Genomic DNA, 19051 nt, shown 5'->3' on the forward strand with positions numbered 1-19051 from the left:
TGAGTGGGTGTATTTGTTTGACTTGGCTCGTAATGGAACCCAGTGCTTTGTCTTAAAAGTCTGATGGGATACTAATCGGCAAATAGACATTTCTCTTGCATGACATGGTGCATTTGCGTATCACTAACCCGACTCTTCGGCATAAAACATGACACACTTCATTCAGCAGGTCAGTGATACGCTAACAAAGTGAAAGTTGTTCTCCACCATGTATAAAGCACTGATAATAATTCAATCAAACTCAGATAAGATACTTCTCTCTCACTTACCTTTGAACATACAGCCATGTGTTTGTCGATGTTGTCCACATCTAGTTGTACGTGCGCTCTTCCGCAAGCCTGAACACATCGTAGACGCTTCGTCAACTGTGTTTTAGGCTGTGGAAAATGACTCAACCGGGCTCCAGGATGTCTTTCATCAGAATTGCACGTTCTCCAAGCGCATCTGAGGACCATTTTCTTCGTAACATGAACTTTTCCAAGCGCACGCTACTGACAACCAACATTGCTTGTGTGACAATATGGCGAGAGGGGCTTGTCAAGCCAATGCGGCTATCTGATTGGCTGTTGTTGTATGAGTGATTGACAGGTCAGAAAGGTCCATACCGATATGATTCACTCCAATTATGAAACAATTCATTCCAGTTATGACACAATTTTATTCCAGTTATGACAAGAATCACTGTAATTTAGGTAGGATACGATCCACTCCAATTATGATACCCTCCACATAAATAATACTTGTGTACAAACATGATGACAAATAGACCACCATGTGACAAAATTAAAATGACATGTATGTATATAAATCATGGCCACTAACAACATTTGAGAGTGTAATGGGCAAACATTTGAAATAGAGACAAGACCTGATATTTTAGACACCAAAAAAGAACGGGCAGTAAATAATGTTTCGTTTGTAGTCACCTGTCTTACAAAAATAACTTTGCTCTCTTTTTCGTTGAAAAAATAAAGTGTGCTATTGAGTGTTAGTGAGTTCCCCGCTGGCCCTGAAACATCAATGAATTTGGGATTTTTTTTTTTTTTTTATCTTAGTTATTTACTTGGAAATGCATAATTAAAAACACCTCTTTTTACATAAAAGATGTCCAATAATATGGCAAATTCGGTGTTTCTGGGATGCGGTTTGTTACACAACCTCTTCTTAGTAGCTTAGCAGCAGCATGTAAATCCATTTCCAATGTAAATCAATTTTCCCTATTCAATGACAGATGACACTTGCAATACATTGATTTCTTTGTAGTTTCACTCATCAATGGATACCTTTCAAAATTGATTGTCAATGAAAAAGCTCAGCAAAGCGTGTGAATTTTTTTTTTTTTCTTCTTTCTGGCAAAGCTCTCCATCACCCGGCCTTGACCAGTCAACGTGGTCTAAATATTGGCTGGAGTCTCCGTACGAGAATGAAAATAACGTCTGATTATTTTCCTTTCGCAGTTCCAGCTCTTATTGATGTGCACCGGATAACGCGGTGGATGTGACATCGACAGCGTTTGAGCAAAAGCGCCAGTATGAAAAGCAGATGTCTGTACGGGAAAATATTAATCCAGGCTCAATGTAGAATAAGTCAAACAATATGTCCGTCCGTCGCGGTCGACGGCGGTAAACTTGCGGCCCGTTCACCGTCTTGGCTTCCTCCCCCCTTTTTTTTTCAAATTTCTTTCATAATGCCTGAAAAATGGAATTTGCTCCGCCGCCCTGCTGCGTTTACGTCAAAGCTTCTCCCGGTCCAAGAAGCTGAATCTGGATCTTGAAGGCGACGTTGTCAGTGATGGAGCGCAGGCTGTCAGAGGCCTCGCCAGCAGAAAACATCTGCCGATGGCCGCACGAGTCCTGGCACGGTCCAAACTGGGATTTACTCTTGATCCTAGAAACATAATACAGAAACTAATGATTGACCAAGTCCAAAAAAATGAGCGCATTGGCTAACCCAAAAAAAAAAAACAAAAAACAAAAACGTGGACCGCATTAAAATACGGAGAAATAGCCGAAAACATCCAAAGCAGAACAGATCTTGTGTGATTCTTCCAACAAGCTGGGCCACCTAATGCCACAATTCCATTCCAGAATCATAATTAAGATGTGATTTGTGAGGGTTTCAATACTGAATCTTATACCTACCGGTCATCCAAGTGAAGAATAAAGTGTCTGCTGGTATGAATCCAATTGTGTGAATGATTGACTGTATCTTAGTGTGCAGAGTTGACACCACCTCGCCCATTCAGCAGGGGGTTGGCCCCTGGACCCGTTATGATCCTGGACAGGATTAGTCTTGTTGTTGATTGGGTAGATGGATTATATCTTTGCTGATTCCAAAGGGTAGACTCTCTTAAAACTGAGGAAATCGTTAAAGATGATCTCCAGAAACCTAGACCCAGAGGAGTTGTAGACGTTTGGTGTCTTGCTCAAGGGCACTTTGGAGTCTTGGAGAGACTCTCTGATAACTGAGGAGGTCCTTGAAGATGAGCAATGGTTACCAAAAAAACTAAGAGCAGCTTTTCAGGTCTTGAACTTACCCTATATTCCTCCCAAGCTAGGCCTTTATACTTCAGTAAAAAGTATTCCAAAAATCAAATTCACTTTCTTGCTCAAGGGTGAGCTGGCGTTTCTTGGAAAGCAAATTTGCCCTTTGGTGACAACAGCAACCACACGTAGATATATTTCGTAGAACATCCTCAGGTGAGGTAGTGCGAGTAGGTGGGCCCCACAAACTCAGTTACCTTCTCAAAAATGATATTATATGCAAGCAAATCAGTCGATGATATTATATGGAAGCAAAGCGGTGGGGACGGCCTCCTTAGCCCGGGGAACCGAAGTGTCAAATGAGGCAGTCATCTGTCAACGTTGCTCATCTCATTATTATGTTTTTTTTTTTTTGCCTGTCTGCACACAAGAGCTGTTTCGACCTGTGAGGAGACACGTCGCACCCCGCACCTCATCCGCCATTTGAATCTCTTTACCTTGTGCTATTCAGACTTATCGGGGGTTTTTTCCTGCTCACAAAATTTAGAGGCGGTCGCATCAGAAGCGGGAATTTGGATCCGTGGTGGCTGGACAAATTCACCTCGGTCAGACATACCGAAACGATGCCAGGTACATTGTCCCAGTCAATGATCCTTGCAGCTGAGATCACCCACAAAAAAACTCTTCGCCAGACTGCAGATGAGGAGAGGGTGTCATCTGCACGCAAAATTTGCGATCAAAAACACACTATCGCATTTGTGTTGGAATAAAAAGATCGTTAAGAAACAAGACAACCCATTCCAACAGAGTCAACGTGAGGCACTGGAAAACAAGCGCGACATGATATCTTTTTATAAAATCAAAAATAGGAGGCTGAAATGTTCCCGTGTGACATACATCCACGTGGAAATGATCAGGATGGGAACATTTCTGCCTCAATTTGGGTCAAGAAAAACCATCCTTACCTTCCAATAATCGGGCCTTTTTGTCCATTTTTGTCCTTTCACTGTGGGTTTCCCCTCCGCCTTGATGCCTCATCACTTGGAGCTTAGCCAGCAGAGCAACATCAGCACACTGAACCACGTCCCAACCTGCCTCGCAGCCTCAGCATGCCGGCGGATGCCCGGGGGCCGGCCCCTATCGTCCTCCCTCATCGGCCCATCTCGTGGACTTGTTTGTGGGCATCCTGCCATGCTCACACAGGTTTGTCTTTTATTTACTGAGAGCGGCGGGTAGGAAAGGGGGGAAAAAAAACTATTCCGTAGTCGGCCAACCATGTTTGGGGATTGTCCACGTCCACGCTGAGCGGTGCACGTATACAGCGCTCCCTCCGCTGATTCCCGTCGTGAGGGTGCTTTGAAGGTCACCGACGCTGTGGTAGGCAATCGCGCCGCATCTCCAATGGCTTCCACGGAGCGATCGGAGCGTCTGAAGGCGATACGGCCACGTCGCCACATTCTTGCCGGAGCTGTCACGACTTGAACTTTCATAGCGTCTCGCTGAGGCCAATCCGCGGCGCTATCAGTTTAAATCAGCACACTCGCGCTTCTTTGCACTTAAAAAAAAAAAAAAAATCAGTTTATACAAGAAGCCTCTGTAGGATCAGAATGCTGGGTGAAGATTAAACATTCAAATTACCTGGGGAACTCCTTGACATCATGTCTCCAGTTCGGTCTCGCTCATGTGATAGCATCTGAAAACGGAGAAAGCGGAAATGAAATATGCCACTCGGTCCGGCAAATGCCAAGTTGAACTCTGACTTTCCGCTCTTCTTCAAACAAGCCTAATTTGGAGCACAAACACAAAACCCGAGGGCCATCTTGAAACCATATTTTGAGACCCAAATCCTGTTATGAAAACTCTGCTTTGAACCCCTATTCCTGTCTTGAAACCCCGGTTTTAAAATCATACACTGGAACCCAAATCATGTTTAAACCCTGACTTGAAACCTTAATTATGTCTTTAATCCCTAATCTGAATTAGAAACATAAACCTAGGTTTGTATACTTTGACCGTAAACCTTTGTTTTAAAGCTTGATACAGGTTTTGAATCCCATTTAAGTTTTAAAACATACTTTAATCTCGCATTGAAACTAATTTGTAAATTTAGCTCTTGTTTGAAACTTGTAAACCTCCTTTGGCAAAATATTCCTGATTTGGGAAAATCTACTTTGAAACCACAACGCTGCCTTTGGAAACCATCATTTAAAACATTATACAGTAATTCCTGTTCAGAACCAAAACTTAATGCTCGTTTGAAACGCCAATATTAAAACCGAACTCGAGTTTGAAACAAGAGTTTTGAACCCAAACACTATACTGGAACCCTATTTTTGAAACCTGACCTGTCTTGAAAGCCTGGCCGCTCGCTGTAGCTTTGCACTCCGTCCAACCTGTTGCTCTGTTTTTCAGGCTATTGCTTCACCAAATCAGGCTTTACGCTAACCACATGGCTTCTGCTTTCCCTGGTATCTTCACGGCCCATTGCAGAAGTCAAGCCTCGAGGAGTGACATACAGTAGATCACCTCCAGGCCCTAATGTGATACAAAGGTTTCCGTGGAAGTTTGCTCAAGCAGGGATGGAAGCAGTCGAAGGGGCTTTTCCGTCTTTGCAGAGTTCTAAATGATGTGGTTGGCTGGCTTTATTTATGAGGTCAACAGGTTCAAGTCAATATTGGATTGAGAAGTTGCAGGTTTCTCCTAGCAGACATGTTAAGGAGGAAAACTGGACCTGTGTCAGCTCGGTCAACCGTTCACCAACTGCTTTTGAGTCACACTGTCCCAGACCTGTTACCCTGGGAACAAGTGCGCTGTTTCTTAGTGACACAAAGACTCAATTTAAGAGCTTCCTGTTCAGGGAGGAATACTAATTTGAAACCATAATCTTTATTTGAAATCCCAACTCAGGCTCCACACCCAGATGCAAAACCCTAAACACTGTAACTCTGACCCAAACTTCAATTTCTAATGAAAAAGCCCAACGCCGGCTTTAAAACAGACTCTGAAAACCTAAAACTGGATGGAAACAACCTTTCCTGGGAACCCTACTTTGAAAGCCTTGGATCGAAACAACCTCCTAAACGACACCATGAAACTAAAACCCGAGTTTGAAGCCTTAACCTAAAACCATACCTAGTTTGAAATCATAACCCAGGCTTGAAATATGAGTTTGCAACCCTAAAATGGCCTTAAAAACCCAACCCAGGCTTCAAACTGTAATTTAAAACCTCATTTTTAAATTCTAAACTGAAACATTAGTGTTCGTCACGATCTGGTAGCCTATCCCGTGCTTGAGATCCTAATTTAGGTTTAAAGCCCTAATTTGAAAGCTGATCTTGAAACCCTAATCCTACAGCAGTTGGAAATCTTACTTTGGAGCGCCAACCCACAAAACTGAATATAAAACTTTGCGGAGGACACGGGCACACGACCTCCTCGCCCTCTTTTTTTTTTTTTTTTTGGAATACCTCTACCTGGCCGAGGGCACCGCGGGTGGCTGTGAGCCGGTCCCATTTCTTTTCTATCTTCACTGACTTGCTGATCACGAAGTAAATGAGTTATCATGCGGCCCAGCGGGAGGTTGAAGTTGCATGCGGTTAGGCTTATTCCTCCAAGATAATGCTTGGAGGGCTGCTCGGGTCATGATTAGCCCGGGGGTAGGGGCTCTTTTTCTAATAAGGTACACCCCTTTGTGTGACGAGATTAGCGCCTTATGAAAAAACGCCCCCGCTGACACGCCTGATGAGGTCGGAGCCTCCCGCCTGACGCATCGTCTCGCCAAAGAGTTGTCCAAGCTGAGGCCAGTGGAGGTCGCCGATGCTTCGCCTGCGACCGGACACTCTCGGGAGTGAACAAACGGACAAACGTCGCCTCCTCTGGGCATCCCGTTGAACATTTGTGTGTTTAACGACCGCAACCCAGATTCAATGAAAATCGCACAATGGGACCATATCCAACTGCGGACCAGCGAGCGATAAGCTGCACCATCAACAAACCACGTTGGGAAAATAGGAAAAACAGAAGAGTCGGGGGCAAAGCTCCCAGGGGATTTAACCGGAGTGGCGCTGTAAAGTCGACGGAGGCTTTAGGGACCACTTCACTTACTTGATATCATTTCTGATGGTCCATTAGCTCACAATAAAGCTGCTGCTATGGAAAATGTGTAAACAAAAGCTGCAAACAAACATTCCCTAATGTTTTTTCCAGATGCGTAATCGCCTTTCAATTAGCTGACTTCCAAGGAACCTTTGAAACGCAATAATTGTAAATTTAAGCCACTTCACCGCCTTTTACCATTCGGAAGCTCTCGCAAACAAAATCTCAGCGAGGAAGAGCGTTTGGCAAAGACAAATAAATATAGACGGGAGCTCATGTGCGCACCGAAACACGCGCTTGGCAGGACCATTCGCCAGTGGTCTCTTGAAACCAGTCGTGTGAAACAAGCTGTTTCTTTCTGCAAACCAGATTACATCTCCAGGCCGAGGTGTGCGTGTCCACACGCACTTTACAAACTCGAGGCCAACCTTGCCTTCTCCGTCTGACCGAGACTTGCTTCAAACTACAAAAGCATGCCGTCCAGAAACAATAAAGGCCTGAGTACAGGTGAAAAATTTCGTTGCCGAACCTCACCGGCGAGGGTCCGCGTTAAGCCTCGTTTCAAGCAGAGCTCGGCTGCCATTGGTTGAGCTGTGCAATGGAATGAGGCACTTGCGGCGACACGTTCTGCGTGGATTTGGCAGGAAAGCCAAAGATAGATGATGCGCAAATTTTTCATCTTCGATTCAGGTTACCAAGCCAAGGGGGGGGAACACAGATTTCTTCTGTTCTGAGAGCCATTCGTTTAACATTGCGCTTTTTTTTTTTTTGCGGTCGTAGTCTGCAGTGGTGTAGAAATGCACCGCAGAACTGTAACATCAATAATAAACATTATTCATTGAATAATTTGACAAAAAGCTCACACTGTCTTCAAATCCCAACTCTGTCTTGAAACCTTACTTTGAAATCCTAACCCTGGTTCATAATTCCAAGAAAACCAACCCCAACCGAGATTTAAAACCCTAACTTGAAACACAAAACCGAACTTTCATCTATATTGCGAAAACCTAGCCCTGCCGTGCTTGAATCTCTTGTTTTAACAAAAGAAAAACCTAACCAAGGCTTGAAACTCTCTCGAAACCCTGGCTCATTATCAAAATAAGATTCCATGTTTAATACTGGATTTCAGTTCGGTAATCAATCCACATGCGCATCCCAACTTGGAAAACCTGTCGCCGCCTGTGGCATTGACTGTTTTTGTTGAGTTGTTCAAAAGTTCTGCGTCACTGTGCAAAAAACCTTGCCGCCGTTGAACTTAATCAAAGCCAGACCGCGGGAGGAAGTACAAGTTGTCCCTCGACGAGACTTAAACGAGGCTCAGTGCCGCTAATCAGAAAGCCATTCGGCAACATCAGCGCTAATCAACGAGCAAAAATTGAAGTAGTTATCGATCAATTTAGAAAAACAATCAACTGCGGTTTCTGGAGTCTCGGTGATGAAGACAATCCTAAACATCGAGGCCGCCGCCCTTGCAACCCTTGGAGGTCGGAGTTTTTTTTCCACCCCGCTAACAATGAACTGTCAGGATCCTGTCAGCAAGTTGAACTCAAGGGGGCGATAGGGGTGGGGGTGGGGGTCTCTCTTTATAGAGACACCTGAGATGACCGGCGATGAAAATGCGGCGAGGGAACAGCAGGATGGTGCGCTGGCTGAGACTGCCACGGATGCTCGGATAAAAGGACAGGAAACGGCGGCAGGCAAGTGGAGCACTGGGGTGGGGGGAGTTGCAGGTTCTGGTTCCGGTTACAATACGAAGATCTCACTCATTCATTCATTCATTAGATCACTGCCCACACCTGATGAGTCCCCGAGCTGGACCGGAGTCGACAGCCGGTCACCTGAACGTCACGTGTATCATTTACAGCCATCAAGTGTTTGCATGTCTTGACGGCTTTACTGCAAAATATAAAATGTCAGGCTTGATATGCATATGCGGTGAGACTTTCTTATGTCACTAAGGAAGCGCCACGTTACAACGGAAAAAATTGAATGTCCCTAATTAACTAAAAATCATTCTTATGTTTGAAGTTTTGCAAGACGTACACCCGCCACACACCGAGCGACGCGGCCTGACCCAACACGAACGGACTGTCGTGCGGTGTGCGTGCTTCGGCGGCAAGTTTTCATGAGTGGTTGACGGTCGCCCATCCATTTTTTTTTTTTTTTTTTTTGCGATTTCAGAGTTGACTTGGCCGAATACCGCCTGACAGGTCTAATAACCAATCAAAATTGTCCACCAGTCCTCCACCTGGTCCATTATTGTCACCCACTTCCTCCGTTTGTGGCAGCCCGCTTCTTCCTTGACAATCGCGGCATATTTTTGCAATTTAATAAAAGTAACGTAGCGCTGGCCCGGCTGGCCTGGGAGGGCCTCGGGATCCCTCCGGAAGAGCTGGAAGAAGTGGCGGGGGAAAGGGAAGTCCGGGTATCCCTGCTGAAGGTACTTCCCCTGTGACCCGACCCGGCCGGAGAAGCGGTAGAAAATGGATGGATGGATGGATAATGCACTGTCAAATGTTTTCCTGGACTGTTAATCCTTGCCTCAAAATAGTGGTCCCGGCTAGCTGCGGTGTCCACTTAAGAGGATTTCGGTCTTCGAACTTTTCAAGATTGGCAGACACCACACGACATGGACAAGGCAACATTTTCAACCCCCCTGCCCCCACTTGAGTTCCCAAATGTGGTTTACAGTCAGATAAAGGCTTAATGTCCACACACTTACACACAACGCAGGGGTCAAATCAACCACATCGTTGTATCTTCATCTGGAGTGCATTTCCTGCCCTCGGGCTAGGCATTTGTCTACATGCCTCTGTGTTATGTCGTCCCCTGACAACATGGAAACTACCAGAATTGAAGCACGAGGAACTTCTGCGTCAAACGTCCACATCTGGACAAATTCTTCATGGGGGATTATGACGGTTTAGGACAGAGTTCTGAATGCAATTCTCTTACCAAGAAGCAGATATGTGCAATCATTGTTGTCAATTCAGGTCCAAATTTCGCTTTGGAATGGAAATTTAAGAGGATAATAAAATTACAGCGAGCGCAAATTACAATGCCCTCCCAGCATTTGGTGGAAAAAAAAAAAACAAAAACAAAAACGGATAAACGTGCCAAATTTTACAGGCTGACAAGTGAAGAGACGGTTTATGTTGTGCAACAACAGCAGAGGGTTATTATCTCGTCTGCAACAAAATGATGCAGACGGATTGTCCGTCATTCTTTTCCCCGCTTTAAAGCCGTCGAGAGGTCGCGAGCCGCCGTGCCCACGGGAGCTGTGAAATGTTAGTTTTGGAGTCAAGGTAAACAGCCTCTCTCCCATGGTGGGCCAGTACCCTACACAGAGAAAGCACATGTTTCCCATTGTGGTTAAAAGGAGAAGGGCGGGTGGGGGGATTAAAGTGTAGCAGCGCTAGCCAGAGCCACAGCCGTGTACACCCCGTGGTGGGATCACAGTACTGCTCAGGACTGCTGATGCAGCCCAGTCGAAAGCGGGTGGTGCGTGGGGAGAAGCCATTGTCAGAGCAATCTGACGGACCATGGCTTTTTTTTTTTTGGGAGGGGGAATTTTCCTTTTTTTTTGGGAAGGGGCAAGCCAGGAACATGCTAGCACATTAACGGAACAAGCTGCTACGTATGATTCGATGTATTTGGACCCGGTGAAGTCGCATGGAGCTCATTATCCAAAGGAATTTTTTTTTCGCTTTCCTAGTTCCAAGTAACTGTAAACAATTTTACGTTATGGTTATGTTTTGTGTTTAGTATAAATGGGGATCAAGACAAAAGACCTTTGACCTGTACCCGGTAATTACGTACAGACATCACTTGATAGTCGAGAAAAATATCGCCGCCACCACACATTTACATATAGTGTGGATTCAGACGGATACCGAAAACAAAACATCTGGTTTTGGGCTGGCAAAATGTGAGCTTTTAAGTAGCCCCCCCCCCCCCCCCCCACTCCACCCCCCCACTGGGACCTTCGAGTCCAATAGGCCACATGCAGGTAAGCACAGAGGACAGTTTTTAAGGCAAGAGACTGTGACTGTGCAGCCAATTAAAGGACAATTTAAAAAAGGCAAATAGTGCGACGGGCCATTGAGGAAGCTACGCATAGTGAAGCATATCTGCATTTACCACAAGCTGCCAATTAAGCAACACCCCGTGACACTCAGCTGTGACCACTTCGGCTGAAAAGACCACAGAGAAAATTCGTTCTGGGCTGTGTCAAGAAAAAAAAAAAAAAAAAACAAAAACGGATAAACGTGCCAAATTTTACAGGCTGACAAGTGAAGAGACGGTTTATGTTGTGCAACAACAGCAGAGGGTTATTATCTCGTCTGCAACAAAATGATGCAGACGGATTGTCCGTCATTCTTTTCCCCGCTTTAAAGCCGTCGAGAGGTCGCGAGCCGCCGTGCCCACGGGAGCTGTGAAATGTTAGTTTTGGAGTCAAGGTAAACAGCCTCTCTCCCATGGTGGGCCAGTACCCTACACAGAGAAAGCACATGTTTCCCATTGTGGTTAAAAGGAGAAGGGCGGGTGGGGGGATTAAAGTGTAGCAGCGCTAGCCAGAGCCACAGCCGTGTACACCCCGTGGTGGGATCACAGTACTGCTCAGGACTGCTGATGCAGCCCAGTCGAAAGCGGGTGGTGCGTGGGGAGAAGCCATTGTCAGAGCAATCTGACGGACCATGGCTTTTTTTTTTTTGGGAGGGGGAATTTTCCTTTTTTTTTGGGAAGGGGCAAGCCAGGAACATGCTAGCACATTAACGGAACAAGCTGCTACGTATGATTCGATGTATTTGGACCCGGTGAAGTCGCATGGAGCTCATTATCCAAAGGAATTTTTTTTTCGCTTTCCTAGTTCCAAGTAACTGTAAACAATTTTACGTTATGGTTATGTTTTGTGTTTAGTATAAATGGGGATCAAGACAAAAGACCTTTGACCTGTACCCGGTAATTACGTACAGACATCACTTGATAGTCGAGAAAAATATCGCCGCCACCACACATTTACATATAGTGTGGATTCAGACGGATACCGAAAACAAAACATCTGGTTTTGGGCTGGCAAAATGTGAGCTTTTAAGTAGCCCCCCCCCCACCCCCCCACTGGGACCTTCGAGTCCAATAGGCCACATGCAGGTAAGCACAGAGGACAGTTTTTAAGGCAAGAGACTGTGACTGTGCAGCCAATTAAAGGACAATTTAAAAAAGGCAAATAGTGCGACGGGCCATTGAGGAAGCTACGCATAGTGAAGCATATCTGCATTTACCACAAGCTGCCAATTAAGCAACACCCCGTGACACTCAGCTGTGACCACTTCGGCTGAAAAGACCACAGAGAAAATTCGTTCTGGGCTGTGTCAAGAAAAAAAAAAAAAGACGGTGGGGGCCGGAGAACATTCAGTGTTACTGTATCTTGTTTACCCCATGAGTCAATCCAAATATGAGAGAGCTAATTTATAGGAGTGCTAAGATTGGACGCGGATAGCGTCATGAGTACTGGGGCAAATGCAGCAGTTTTATAGTGATGTAGTAATTCTTTTTTCCATTTTTTTTTTTAATCATCTACAAATGGTCCAAATGAAGATCTTACCAATTAGGTCAATGCGGGTGACACTTAGCTAAGTGATTTTCAGACGCACACACGCAAATAAAAAAAAGTCTGGACCTGAAATAGGTGGAGAAACGTGGAATGAGGAACACATGAAGACTAATCCAGTGAAGGATTAGGAATAGGCAAATATCACCCATGATAAACAAATGACTAACATTCTCAGTATGTGTGGTTAGTCGCCTCAGGGCTCCAAGAGACCCCAACACGGTCTGGATCCAATCCCGCACTGTTTATCAGTGCAAGTAGACGCCACCACTTGGGAAACACTCTGGGGACATGGTCCAAAACCCAGAAAATCCATCAGTCCCACTCAGTTCTAAAAGCTCTCGAGCCAAACGCTGCATGGGGAATCCTATCATTGGTTAAGTAAGTTTACCCGTGTTTTCAATAACAGTTTGGAAAATACGTTTCGCTACTTCCTGAAACTAAACCGTGACCGGTAGAAGTTAGTATGCACGCCTATAAAAGGAGCAATCAATCACGTACACATTTTGTAATCACACTTTTAGGGCCAAGCCACAAAAAGTCTTGCAGTGCTGCAGCTCGAGAGTCAATAAGGAAACCACCAGACCAGGACTGTGGGACCGTGTGCAACAGTTATTTATACTACAAATCAACACCAGAGCTGCACACTTTGGCATTATTGGCTAAATATTGATCGTTTGTGTGTTGTATATCGCCAAGGAGGTGATTGCAGAATGCTGCTGATAGATGACGTAAAACTTCAGCGTTGACAGACGCATGGCGCTCGAACTATGTCTGGGTTGTTTAGGGTGCTCAGTAACTGAATACGTCAATATATGACACAGTGCTGATGAAGTTTGACCACTCTTGTGGGTTGCGTTGGTTGATTTTGAAAAGTCAATTTTAATTTTTCCACTTCTGTCTCTCTCTACAAATAAGCCTCAGCTTACCCGGCCGGCCCCATGTACTGCTGGGCCAATCCAGAGTACGGATTTCATTACCATGGCAACCGAGAGGAGTCCGAGGGGTGTTTGTTGCGACTCACTTGAAGATGGCGGAATTTCTCCCAGCCTTGTGCAGAAACTCGGAACTTGGTGACGGATAACCATCGCTAACAACGAATAATAATATTGACTTAGTACTTTAACTTCACACCGGAAAACCAACTATTTGTGTACAAACCATTCACAAGTCCATCTATTTACAAAGCATGCCAGAAAAGTTCCAGGACTGGTATCAAAAAAAGATGGACATTCTAAATCAAAAATACGAGTTTTGCCGTACGATGTAGACCAGAATATTAACCATTCATGTTTAAACAGAGACCCGGCTGCATTTTCTTCGTTCAGTGTGCAAGAAGAGATGAGAGTTGCGGCAGAACAACCGGTAGCTGTACCCCATGACAACACCCCCTCTCGCCAGGCCGTGAACATCCGATAGTTCCTGGCCGAGAACGACATCGGGCTGCTAACCTAACCTGACCGTGCCGAGTTCAAGGCGGTGAAAGAAGAGGGTCTGTTTTGAAGAACGGGACGACATCGTGTTCCTGATGACCGACCTCCGGAGGATCCCGGAAGAATCCTTCCATGACTGCACAAAGGGCTGGTAGAGAAGGATGGGGAGGTGCAGTCTGCATAAAGGGGATTATTCAGAAGTTTGGATTTGAAATATATTCTACAGTCTTTGTAAAACCAGTCCTGGAACTTTTTGGAGGCCCTTGTCCTTATTAGGGTTACAGGTGACCTGAAGCCTGATGACCTGATGTCAGATGTCTTTGGCTGAGAGGTGTGGTACACCTTGGTGTGCTTGCCAGCCGATCGCAAATCGTCCATATTCACAACTATTCACACTCACACCTCCGGACAACGTAGTCTTTAACGAACCTAACACGAATGTCATACGTTTATGGAGTACCCCCAAAAATCTCCAGGGATGAGAGACCATGTGAACTCCAAACTGGGAAGCCAGAGCCAAGATTCGAACTCGAACCTCAGAACTACTTTAAAAGGCAGTTGTGCAAACCACTCAAGACCTCCCCTTTGAAGTTCTCAAGACCTCGACGAGAATGCACGTGTGAAGTGCTGAACGATGCACTCTCAGACAGCGATTTTGTTCCGCTCCAGTGTTCAGATTCATCACCATTAAAAAAAAAAAAAAAAAAAAAAAAGCCGAGAGGACAACATGTTGCCTTCTACGGCTGTCTGGCCCGCAATGCTTTGCCCGCTGAGCTCAGAGCGCCAGCAAGCTCGAAGGACTTTCGATGCACAAAAGCCATCTGGAGTGCGACTTTGCCACAAATAAACTCTTTCAATGTGCTCTCTGCGTGGCTCAGGCTTGCAGGGGACCATCGGGGTCGCCGCCACCACCGCCGACTCATGCTGGAACTTTCTCCTCCGTCTCCAGCCCCTCGACCCCCACCCCTAATCTCGGCCTGCACGACTGACTCCATCTGAAAGCCCCGCACGCCAAGAACGGCTAGCAAGACCACCTGCTCATCAAACTAAATTGCACTCAGCAAGGGCGTCGGGGGGAATGGAGAGAATGAAAATGAAGGTGTCGAGAAAAAAAAAAAAAAAAGATCTGTGTGATCTTGGCAAACAAAAGAACAAATTGAGTTTCAACGCCGCAGAACGCGAGGGTCAAAATCGGTGTCGGCTCCCACTCGGCACTGTTTGGATGTGAGCATGTCGATAAAGCTTCCATCAGTCTCGGCAAGAGTCTACCCCGCAGCCTTTCATCTCGGCTTCTTTTGTACGCCGCTGCACTTGTTCGTCTGTTGTCTCGCTTCTCCGTCGGGCTACAATTGACTGTTATTATTACTCCTAACAGCGTTATTTTCATGAATGCCACAGGTCCGAGGCACTCTTCGGGAGTCGGAGGCTGGGCGCAACCGCGGGCAATTTCCCACCCGAGATAAAAGCTCAGCGGAGAGCCTGCACACCAGCCAGACGGCATCCTCCCTCCTCGTCCGCGGGGAGGTAGCGTGGACCTTGCTTTCATCTCGGGTCATTTTGGCTTTAGTCACAACAAACAAATTATTAGGGCCTGAGCACCATTCTCGGAATCGCTGTCGGTCCAAACGTGCCTAAAAATTCACTTGAATTTGCAAGAGAATTTGGCTGGGTCCAAATTTTTAAGGGCTTCCATATTCAATCCCCCAAAAATGCAATACTAAAATCTAATCCCATCTGCACATGCTGACATGCTTTCTGTCATCTGGTGCAAAAGCATTTCGTTGTTCTACTTCTTAGTGTACGTTGATGGCTTTGTTAGATGAACAAAATTTGCAGAAAATAAATCCTTTTCATGCCAATTAAGTGGAACTGGAAAATCCCCCGCAGCACACCTGATGATATCTCACGGCACGCTAACGTGCTTAGCGTTTTTGCCATCTAATGTGGGCAGAGCATGGCGACAAATTTAATGACCGTTCTGAGGAATTGCTCTGAAAAAGTGGGCAGGGATGTGGGGCCTTCATCGCACAGCTTTAATTATTATTTGATTGAAAGTGACGCGCAGGAACACGCAGAGAGGCTTTAAGACGCGGCGGCGCAGGAACACCAACCGGCACGGTTCACGGAGGCTAGCCGGGGCCGGTTCGCAAAAGTCAACCACGTGTGATGAGTTGTTTTAAAGACGGTGAGGAGAGCTGACGTGTGGTCAGGGCCGGCGAGCGACTGGAGCCTCGGCTTAGTGCCTGGAACCAGCGCCCCCCCCCCTCCCCTCCCCGTCGCCCCCAACCCACCCCACACAGCTCGCTTCGCTGGTCACACAGCATCAGCTCCCGTCCCGAGCCCGGACACTGATTTATGGGACAGGAGGATTACGGACAAGCCAGCCGTGAGGACCACCCAGATGGTGGCACAGGGCGAGAGCCCCCCGACCGGCATACACAAATCACACACGCTTGAAAATGAAGACCTTCACACGTCATAACACAAAATGTTATTCAAAATGTCGTAGCGTGTTTGGGTTTTTTTTTTTTTCCCCAAATCGGCCATTTTGATGTAGGAAATAAGATCGTTGCAAAAGTTTACAAAAGTTTGGAGATGCGTGGCACGTTAGGCCCAGGAGGAAATCAATACATTTTTCACATTTAGCGCTGGCTAATGCGTAGATTGGAATTTCCTGCGATCTCAGTGACTGGAATAGTAGCTACAGTATATAGCTCATCATATTACTGGACTGTGTTGTAGTTCTCAATCTAAGAATGACACTTCAGGCGACAGCAACAATGGAGGAGACCAAAGGCGTGGCAGAAAAACGGAGAATGTGGCCTACAGAACTGTAGCGGCGAAGCAACAGGTTAAGCTGACGTTAGCATTCATATTAGTAATTTCTTGCCATGTATCCTCAAAGAGGGCGGTGATGTGGGTGTTGGACTCTACAGTAACGCCAGACCGAAACGGATCGCATAGTACTGTGTTCTGTGATTGCGACAATGGCAAAGGGGCGCATAATACTCAATACTTTGACTTGTACTGTAGAAGCTTCTTGTAGTAAACACGTACGGTTGAACCATGCAGGTGACCCCTCCAAAATAAAAAGATTTGCTCATCAGAATTCACACATGATACGCCGGATTCGAGAAAGGATTGTACTCAGTAACATTTTTTTTTTTTGATCAAGTGTGTCAGGAGAAAGAGCCTCTCGCGTGGTCACAGATGGGCTGCAGACACTGAGAACCAAGTCTGGATTTCATCATCACTGATTCAACACAATCGCAATGTTTAGCGTTTCACTTGCAGGCCCCGACCGGCCCGACTTCTCTTCACCGCGCTTAATAGTTTTCTTATTTTCATCCAGCAAGAGTGAAAAAGAGGAAACGGGGAACGAAAGCACACGTTTGTCATTTGCCGGGTCACAGCAAACCCAATGCGCCGGTCGGACGAGCGCAACAATAAGACTCGGCGACAAATCGGACGTGGCGCATTCCTTGCGCCTCCGCTGGCCTCATAAAAGGGAGACAAGTAGGCAAACACTCACCTGCCCTGAGCTAACAACACGTGTGGAGGCCAGAAGCGCAAACAACACATGCGCGCACTTGCCTGTCGATGTGCGGAGACATTGTTGGGAGGAAAAACTCAACACGGGTTCTTGTCTTACTTTGGACAGGAAGTTTACCAACAGCATGTGCAAGAATTGCAGAAAGAAAAAAAAAACTTTACCAAATTCATAGAGAAGGAGACACCATCTATCACGTAAATAATATTACGTCCGCCATCCGTCAAGAGTAGGAGGAACGACTTTGGCAGCATTCACCTAAAAAATTCCAGGTTCGTTTTCTCCAAGAAATGGCCCTATTCAAATCAAAAGTGTCGTGCCTTTTTGGCCGGGAGTTCTTTTGTTTTGCAAAAATATAAACGCTTCAAAAAGTCTCATGGATATCATTCAAGCAATTCTCACTGTAACGTAGAGGCAGAATGCTGTGATCAGTCATTCCTGACACTCACTGTCCACAGCCATTTGTGTCGAAAGCAAAAGTGACCCCCAACGCCGACAGCGCCACGCATTGAGTGGTGTTAAAGAGGCAACCCGCATCGGCTGGGGTAAGCGCCGCTTCGCCCTCATTTGGATTTCCCACTTTGGTGACGTCTGTCTGTTGAACATTTTTTGTCTCTACTGTTACCGATTTACCGAGAACGCGGAGGCCTAATAACATGAAAGGCATTCGTGATTTGTGTGGGAGAATCATCGATGAGCACATCGCACAAGAAGGCCCCCGAGGACGCGTTTCCCGACAGAGTCGAGAATCCCGAACTCATCCCGGTCATGTGACTCCCCCACCCACCCCCGCCATCCGCCCTTTGATTGGCCGCTCAGAAGTGCAGGGCACGGATAAAGAGGAGGGGCAGCCGACACACGAGAGAAAACAAATTCGTGCCCCATCGCCATGGAGATGAGTCAACAGCATGTCGGAAGGGGCGGGTGCAAGGGAGCAGAAGGGGCACAGGCTGACCCGCCGTAGTTAACAATTCATCCCTGTATCCGGCTCCCAAATGATTGGGCAAACACTGAGTTGCATCGAGTCAATAGGGCCGGCAGAAGGGGCCGAGGGGGGGGGGGGGGGGATCGCCCCGGGGCCACACGCTGACAGGCGCACACTGGACGTTGAGGGGGTGGGGGGTGGGAAAGAAAGGGTGGCCAAGCCCACCGAGCACTGCACGATACAGTACACCACCAGAGTTGACTAAAGAGGTTTGTTTTGGTGTGCTGAAAACGAAGCTATCGCTCATTCAAGTGCAGAGCGTGCCGGTGTGAAACCTCAAACGTCTTTGGCAAAAGTCCACACGTGTTGTTTAAAAGTTCTGGTTAAAAAAAAAAACAAAAAAGAAAACACCCAGCCAGGAAGTGATGACATCCAACCTTCTCAACAGTTTTTATGGGAGGGCGGCGCTATAAATTCACCGAACGGTGGCTTGAGCGGCGTACTCACCAAGGCATCTGCGGGAGCCATCGAGGGCTGACGGCTCTTTCCCGGAATTTGGATTCCCTCCCTGCGGAAGGAAGAGAGACATTGCATCACACGCTGACTCGGAAGGGTATCAGGTTAAACAGCGGCAAGAAATCTTTGCGAGCCCCCTTGACCTGGCTAACCTACTATCAATTCGACTAATCGGCTACTCCACAAAAGGACCATCTGATAATGTGCTCAGAAAGAAGTTGCAATTTGCAACAGACGACTGTGAAAAAACCCCACCATATTTTCCGCACTATAAGGCGCACCCGAGACCTTTTAAGGTTCTCAAAAGCTGACAGTGCGCCTTATAATCAGGTGCGCCTTATATATGGATCAAACTTGAGCCTTTAGCGCAGCCCATTTAATGGATGTGTAATGTAAGCCCAACACTCTACTGTAGCATCTATTCTATGCGCCTTATGT

At 46.4% G+C, this 19051-nt stretch overlaps 1 long non-coding RNA gene across 1 annotated transcript in view; it reads right to left on the bottom strand.

Annotated features, from left to right (window-relative positions):
• Positions 1-402: 402 nt before the first annotated feature.
• The window catches only part of LOC133515080 (uncharacterized), a 57857-nt gene continuing 39208 nt past the window's right edge, over positions 403-19051 (bottom strand). The window contains exons 2-5 of the long non-coding RNA XR_009798951.1: positions 18605-18665; positions 4122-4176; positions 3449-4038; positions 403-1887 (exon numbers count right to left, since the gene is read on the bottom strand). This is a non-coding gene — a long non-coding RNA (uncharacterized LOC133515080). The remainder of the gene's footprint in view (positions 1888-3448; positions 4039-4121; positions 4177-18604; positions 18666-19051) is intronic.

This window comes from Syngnathoides biaculeatus, chromosome 16 (genome assembly GCF_019802595.1).
Source record: "Syngnathoides biaculeatus isolate LvHL_M chromosome 16, ASM1980259v1, whole genome shotgun sequence".
In the NCBI taxonomy this organism is placed as follows: domain Eukaryota; kingdom Metazoa; phylum Chordata; class Actinopteri; order Syngnathiformes; family Syngnathidae; genus Syngnathoides; species Syngnathoides biaculeatus.